This window comes from Bombus affinis, chromosome 3, assembly GCF_024516045.1.
Source record: "Bombus affinis isolate iyBomAffi1 chromosome 3, iyBomAffi1.2, whole genome shotgun sequence".
Classification (NCBI taxonomy): domain Eukaryota; kingdom Metazoa; phylum Arthropoda; class Insecta; order Hymenoptera; family Apidae; genus Bombus; species Bombus affinis.
The window spans coordinates 14,305,747-14,313,875 of NC_066346.1; the positions used below are offsets into that span (position 1 = coordinate 14,305,747).

The 8,129-nt window shown below is 31.3% G+C and overlaps 2 protein-coding genes and 1 long non-coding RNA gene across 4 annotated transcripts in view; 2 read left to right on the forward strand and 1 right to left on the reverse strand.

Annotated features, from left to right (window-relative positions):
• LOC126914807 (A disintegrin and metalloproteinase with thrombospondin motifs 3-like) overlaps positions 1-8,129 on the forward strand; it is a 434,443-nt gene that overhangs the window by 400,657 nt on the left and 25,657 nt on the right. The gene's annotated exons all lie outside the window — the stretch shown is intronic.
• Positions 1-8,129, forward strand: part of LOC126914799 (A disintegrin and metalloproteinase with thrombospondin motifs 3-like) — a 97,216-nt gene that overhangs the window by 64,342 nt on the left and 24,745 nt on the right. The gene's annotated exons all lie outside the window — the stretch shown is intronic.
• Positions 365-3,058, reverse strand: LOC126914904 (uncharacterized). The gene is made up of 3 exons (XR_007709924.1): positions 2,980-3,058; positions 2,591-2,901; positions 365-478 (listed from the first exon to the last, which is right to left on the reverse strand). It is a non-coding gene; the product is annotated as an uncharacterized LOC126914904 (long non-coding RNA).

Consider the following 8,129-nt stretch of genomic DNA (forward strand, 5'->3'; position numbering starts at 1 on the left):
AAAGGGGAGACAGAAAAGAAATGCAAAGATGGAAAGTTTCGAATATGTAAAACGTAGTGAAATCCGTAAATGATTTCATAACTGCTCTTGAACATTTCTTACAAACAAACGAGTCATCTCATACTTTCCTACAGGAGAAGTACATATTCATCAGAAAAAATTCCATTGATGTTGTCTATGAATGCTTATGCATCCAGCGAAGTCTGTGATTATTTTCTTTATCTGGAAACATACGTTACAGTTTTGAAGTTATAGTTTTACATTATTTGTTCACAATCGTTATAAAAAGACCGGAAATGTATTCAGGTCACGCACATGCTTTACTGCTTTATACGTACTATCGATGTTAAAAAACAACTCGTACCGAAAGGATTAATATAATTTTTATTTAAATTTTTTATTTCGTATTCATAGACGAAAACTGTGTTGTGTTGTTTGTCCGCAAATATGTAAAACGATTCCATTATATTATAAAGTTCTGAAAATCGATAGTTTTCGTTATACATTTCGTTAGTTAAAATAGTTAAATGACTTTCCAGAAACAAATCATGCTTCATGGACATTTTGAGCTTAGTTAGCGTAAAAGTTAAACCTTGTTCTGTAATTAGTTGTTACATGAAATTAAATGGATTTCAAGTAGCTGGTATGTAAATGATACTTAAACTAACATGTAATGCTTAAATCGTAAAATAGATATACATGTAAAATCAGTTAAATTTAGGGAATCAATATCGAATCAATATCAATAGGGAATATATTAAGTCAAAGATTATTTGAAAGAATTTCAATTTCACTTCAAACTTGAAAGGATATTTCAGATCAAGTAAATAACAAATTTATACCGGTATAGTGATCTCATGTTTCTTGAATTCAAACAATTTGTGTAATCGGTACGAGAATGTATGCAATATGGGATATTAAAGAGAATCGCATTAGGCATTATTGCACCATGTACGTCATAAATCGTCGATGAAAGCTCTGAAGCGGGCAAAAAAGTTTATAGCTTCGATAAATAAACTGTTCTTTGTAAATGATAGGTTAAAAAGTAGGTAATCAGCATTAATATCAATAGGATATTCCATCGAATAATTTTAAGGATCTTTGTATTATAACATATCCTTTAGATGAAAGATAATTGTTAGTTTTATAACGAAGAATCCACAAGTGTTTCTACAGTAACAAAGTAATTAACGTTTCCTTAAGGGACTAATTCTTGTTACAGATTTCTTTCACCTTCATCTTTGAAACTATTCATAAATTATATTTATATCTTTCAATATATCACATCCTAATCCTTAATAATGCTCACAGTTTTGTAGTATTTAATATCTTTTGATTTATTCGAGATTTCTTCAAATCTAATACAGAATTCAAAATGTTTCACGTATTTATTATAGTCTATAGATTATGCTTACAGACTTGGTTCATGTATGTACGTATGTGTATTATACATTATTGTATTTAAGAATTTATATGATCGTCCCCTGAAATACCTCTAGTCTGTAGGAAACAGTCTGTTGCTACTATGGTTTAGATGAAAGAATATTATGACATGTCGTTTAACTGTATGATACCATCTATTAATGTATCAACGATGACTTTAATGACAGTCTAATAGATATTGCGCTACAACTTTGATCGACGTGACTTATTTCTATGATGCACTTCGACAAGCTGATTTCAGCCAAATCAAGTCAAACGAAGTTTCTTATGTTTAATATTCATATAAACTTACTATGCATGTACGTAGTTTGTTTCAATAGCATCTACATAGTTTAAGAAACTAGTTGATGACGTTGTTTCAATAACACAATCATAGTGGTTTTTAGAATAATCATGATTCGAACGCAGACTATTAGGGGATGATATGTTTTAAGAACAAAAATTATAGTTTTCCCTTCTAAAACATGAGATTGAGATTGAAATAATTTTGAAAGAAGAACAAAATAATTTTAATTCTTTAACCATTTAACTCTACCTTAATAACAAAATACAAGAACGTGTTAAGTATACATTATTACTAATTTAATTATTTATATCACTAATAAACAATATTCTTAATTCGCAATTCTTATATCATTGAACTATACTATTAATGAAATGATTTTATATAACTTGCAATTCAATGGAATAAAAACATGAATGAAATATTTAAACATACCTACGTACATAGATTTCCAATAATTTTACGTAACTTTATGAATTAACACGTTACAATATATTTTGCATATATATACGGTATATATCTGTTACATTTATCAAAAATGATTCTTGTTCAATTACATTCGCCACTTATATCGCGGAAGCGTACAATTCTTTCAAACAATATGAAAATAATTTATCGTGAAAAATATTTTACGTATTGTTTCTCGTTTTTATCGTAAATTAAGCACGTTCCCATTTCTTGCCATAAGAAATAATGGATAATAGATAACAACAGCGTAACGAAAGTAAAAATTATTGTTCATTCACGTTTTGAACGTAATTTTATCAGCTGTACTTTTTCAGCTACTTTGATTTTACTTAATTTCAAAGAACATATTTAAATAATAGCTGGCTTAACGTATGAAATATAACGTCGAAATATTACCGCGACTGTCTTGAACAGATTTCCGCCTGTAGATGACTTTAAACGTTTCCGTATCTCGTAATTTGCGAGAAACGAATCTCACATACATTTCTACGAGACCTTGCTCTGTCCATCTTGCAGTTCCTTCCTTGATTGACTTTCAAATTTCCCCCTGGATTCTAGGCTGTTTCTGTCATATAGAGTGAAGAGTTCGCTGGCCCTCGAAGCAAAGAGACAAGCACATAGAAAGTCTGCCTTTGGGGTTGGAAGTAAGCATAATTTACGATACGATGATCTAATCCCTTCATCACGCTTGGAATATACATGGTTGCCTGTAAAAGGACGCAGTTTTATATTCAGCAAGTTGCAAAGAAAAGATCTATGTCATTTTGTGATCTTATAGTACTCACTCGAGAGAAAAGTAAATTTTAATCAACGTTATATAATATTGATGAAATCCAATTGCTGGGTCAAGAAGAAGAGAAAAATATCCTTCGCCATTCATAACAAATATTTGACTTTCTGTTTTAATATACTGCGGGCACGAGAAAATATTTGCGCGTGTCCATATTTTCCAATGAACCGTTTTCCTATCAGCTTTTATATTTCAAATCAAATCCTTATAATCGTATGAAAGTACCATTAAATAATACCAAGTTTAATACGTGTATCATGTATTTATATTCATATTATTTAAATACCTTTCGTAGTCACTGTATAACTGCCATCTGTGGATAATACATAATTCTCTATTTATTCCTTCTGTAGCCGATATTCCACGACATGCATTATTTATTGATTTGTACGTGTGTCCACAATAGGTAGATTTCTCTCTATGTGTATTCATAAAAAAAAATTCGTTGGATTCAAATCAGATGATGGACGAGATTATTTTATTGGACACGTTTATTCTATCTATTCTATCGAGGGTTCGATTTAAACGTTCGATTTAAATGTTAAATAAAAAGTACGGTATATCAAATAAATAGGATTAATTATTGGATCTACGCTTATCAGATATTTTATACTTCTCTCATTAAACATGTACTACAAATTTACGGAGTTTTAGATTACTTCCTTGTAACATTCTCTCTCTCTCTCTCTCTATATATATATATATACAAATATGTACATATATGTAAGATAGTAATCCGGGGATAATTCAGGGATCTATTCTGTAGTCTGAAAATCGAGTTTTTATTATGGAGTAAATAATAAAATACAAAAATAAACAACAATTAATATGCGTCTATAACAATAAATAATAATTATATAAACGGGAAATAAAAAGTCTTTAGTACAATGTTTACCTGAAAATCGAGAATCGATTTTCAACGTCCTGAGCTACCGATCTTCCTTCTTCAGTCTTTAAAATTTTAAATAACTATTCTGTAACCTTGTCTGTCTCTAATGTAACTCTCTGTCCGTCCGTTCGCGAAAAATTTGCTTCTTAAAATGGTCGTCCATAAAATAAAAGAAGGTCTGTCCGTGAAACACAGCCTGTCGTGCAACCCGTAAAACAAAAAGAATCCCTATCCTACAGGAACTCTAGGGAGTTTACACCGCCCCTCGAATGGGGAGTGAAACAGATTCCCTTCAGATCCCCGATTACCGTTATCCACTTCATATATGGAGTTTGAAATCCTTCTTAGAATTATGAAAGGTCCTTTCCTAATTTCTTCCAGCTTATTTCTATTCATTTTTTTTCCGTTATGGGTGAAGACCATATCACCGATTTTAAATTCGTGTTCTCTTCTTTTTTTATCGTATTTTTGTTTGTTGATTTCGAAATTTCTTGTTGAGTTTTTGAATGCTTCTTCTCTGTCTCTTTTTAGGTTTATCTTATTCTCCATTATTTCCTTAGGGATGATTTCAATCATTTTTCCATTCAGTAAATGATTTGGGGCAAACCCCGTTACACTGTGTCTGGTGTTATTGTTTTCTTCTACGCTTTCTTCTGTGATTTTTGTCCAGTTTCTCTTATTTTTGTCTGAATTACATCTGATCCTGTTTACTAATGTTTGATTTACCCTTTTGTTCAGTCCATTGGAGGATGGGCAGTCTGTCGAGGTGAAAATTAATTTAATGTTCCTTTTCCTCCTATACTCTTGAATTTCTTTGGATGTCATTACTGGGTATTGGTCTGCAAGGATAATTTTTATGGAATCAGTTTCTCCTGTCGAGTCTATAAGTTTTATGATATCTTCTGTGTGTTGTGTTTTCGATGTGGACATAAAAACAGCCCTTGAAAAATGATCGATGAGTATGTGCATGTATTTCTTTGGTGAGTTGTTATTGGGTGAAATCGACCTGGGAAATTCAGTGCTTCATAAATCACACAAGGTTGTTTCTTGGACAGTGGCTCTGGCTTTCTGTCCAATCTTGCGTTACTCCCTTGTGTTTTTTTTCCCTTCGTCTGATATTGCCCCAAGAATCCGATTAACTCATTTGTTGATTGTACTATTTCTTTATCCATTTTATCTTGAATGTGTATGGGTAATCCAATAACAATTAGATTTATCCCTGTCTCTTCAGAAGTCTTCCTCCTTACTTCCAATATTAATCATTCCTTTTTTATGGCATATTCAGTGAATGAACCTGAAATGTATTTAAAGTTATAAGTGTATCGTACTGCAGACCAACCTTTATTGCCAGAAGCTTTTTGAACTGCCACCTTCCAATTTTCCCAGTTGTATTCTTCATCCTTCAGCAGATTTGCTTGGTACCATTCTGATGCTGTTTTTCCCAAATATTTCTTCAAATTCTTGATCCTTTTTTCATCAGTTTGGATTTCGTATTTTTCGTATTCGGTTTCATACTCATATTAGAGTATGGAAGGGATCCGTATGTGAAATATGAATATTTCATACTCCAATCTGTGGCTTTTTGCCTTCCATCAAATTGTTTTATGACAAAGTCTGTGCCTTCTCTCTCATGCATGTTTTGTTTCTGGAAGATCTCTAATAATGTTTCTGTTTGAAGATTGGGCTTTTCGACTTCGGTCTTTATTTTCCTTGTGGGGATGATCTCCGATTCTTCTAAGTAAATATCTCGAAACACGAAGTTTAAACTTGTACCGATGTATGACGCTGCCGTTGCGTCATCCATCGTGAGTGCAATGTTTCTGTAATGGCTTACCTTGGTTAAGCTGTTTGCGGCTTTCTTCACTATCGATAAACTGAATAATCGCGGACGATGATCTCTTGCTTGATATTCTGGAGGAAAGACATCACATACTTCATCTTCTGGTTTTCTTATGGATTCTTATGCATTCTATTTTCTCCCCCTTGCGTTCTCGTTCATGGCGATACGTAGCTTCACTTCTAACGGCATGGCGTAGTGAAAATCGATTTGTAAGATCGTAATTTGGTGATAATTCAGGGATCGATTCTGTAGTCTGAAAATCGAGTTTTTATTATAAAGTAAATAATAAAATACAAAAATAAACGACAATTAATATGCGTTTATAACAATAAATAACAATAATTATATAAACGGGAAATAACAAGTCTTTAGTACAATGTTTACCTGAAAATTGAGAATCGATTTTCAACGTCCTGAGCTACCGATCTTTCTTCTTCAGTCTTTAAAATCTTAAATAACTATTCCGTAACCTTGTTTGTCTCTGATGTAACTCTCTGTCCGTCCGTTCGGGAAAAACGTGCTTCTTAAAATGGTCGTCCGTAAAACAAGGGAAGATCGGTCTGTCCGTGAAACACAGCCTGTCGTGCTACCCGCGAAACAAAAAGAATCCCTATCCTACATGAAATCTAGGGAGCTTGCATATATATATGTATCCTTTTAAAATTCTAACAAATTATACAGATTCATAAAAATATAGTTAAAGACTTTGTAATATAGTGGTTTTTAAATACACATATATAATTTTTAAATAAATGTTAAATTTCTTCCGACTATTCGTATCACATTACGATTATGCTCTTTTAGTTCTATAGCTTACGAAGTTAGTTTAGAAGTCGAGGCTTACCTCACAGGCTTACACAAAAGTATTGGTTGAAGTTTTCCTATCAAAAAAAAAAAAAAAGTAAAAAAAAGGAAAAAGATGTAATCGCTTTAATCCGCAGGTTGTAGTTAACACGTTTGTGTTTCGATTTAAAAGTTAATTCAATTAATCCATAATATCGAAATGTTGCTAACTGTTATTTTATATTTATTTTATATTATTTCATATTCAATCGTTTGATGAATACCATAGATATCTGATATTTAATCATTTAGATGAATTTCATAGATATGTAATATTTAATCGTTAGATGCGTTCCATCAAAGTTTAATATTCATCTGCCCACGTTCTCTAAGGGAAGATTTGATATAAAATAATTTTCATAACGTTTTAAGACATTTATAAAATGATTACGTAACACTTTATGTTAATTTGGAAATTTAAATAAATTAGAGAATTATCAACACCATTCGTTGTTATAACGATGCTTAATAACTCGGAATACAAACAGCTTTCAAGTAATCGGATAAAATTTATCATGCTGCTAAAGTAAAAGTATGATTTATACATGGTAAAATCTCCTTTGTAAGTAGTGTGATGCTCGCAATGTCAGGCACACGAAGTATACGCGCATATTATATCACGTAATTTCAGCTTTATTCCATCTCTTAATCGCTTGGTTTGAAGAAGCCGTAAGTAACAAGCGAAGCCATAGCGTAAAATAGTTTTATTAAACTTGTAAACAGATATAAGAAATATAGTCGTAGTATCCAACTGCAAGTTCAAATGCGAAAAATAACGTTCGGGAAAATTTGTGACATGGTGAGAAATTTTATACTCATATCCTAAATTGATAACATATATATTATTTGTAGAAAATTATATTTATTTGTATATATGTAAACATAATATCTATTAATGAAAAAGTTAATTAAGAAATATCCTATTATTATTACTATTCGTATCTATTATTTTTCATTTAATAAAAAACTAGTGTACACCAACTCATGTTCATTCTACTGATCTTATTTTTACGGTTCGAAATATATATATCGAATTTCGATTTTCCATCGTGTTTCGCTTATGATTCATAAATATTAATTAGCATGCGATTAATTGGTGTTATAATTCAGAATGTTCGATATTCATTTACATTTATATTACTTTCACGTTATAGTTAAATATTTAACGTTGGTTAAATATTTTATTATTTGAAAGACTTGTGTCTATACTTCATATGCGACAAAAATTGAGAATTATTCACGTTTTTTAATTTAACGATCCTACTTTTATTTCAATTATATCTCGATTCTTAAACTTTCATTTATTCGCGTCAAAATTAAATCCTAAGCTTCAATCCTACGCTTCCCTATGTAAAAACCTTTTAATCCTTATTTTTCGAATAGTTTGCGAGAATTGATCTTCGCGCAAGAATTAACGCCACTCAAGTACTAATTGATTCCATCTCCAGAGCGCTTAAGTGACATTCGATTGTCGCTTGAGTAGTTCTTATCCTCGCTGTAAAATACGACAGAATTTCGATTCCTCGATCATTAATTACATTATGAGACTACTTTCTCACGCTTTTCCATTCCA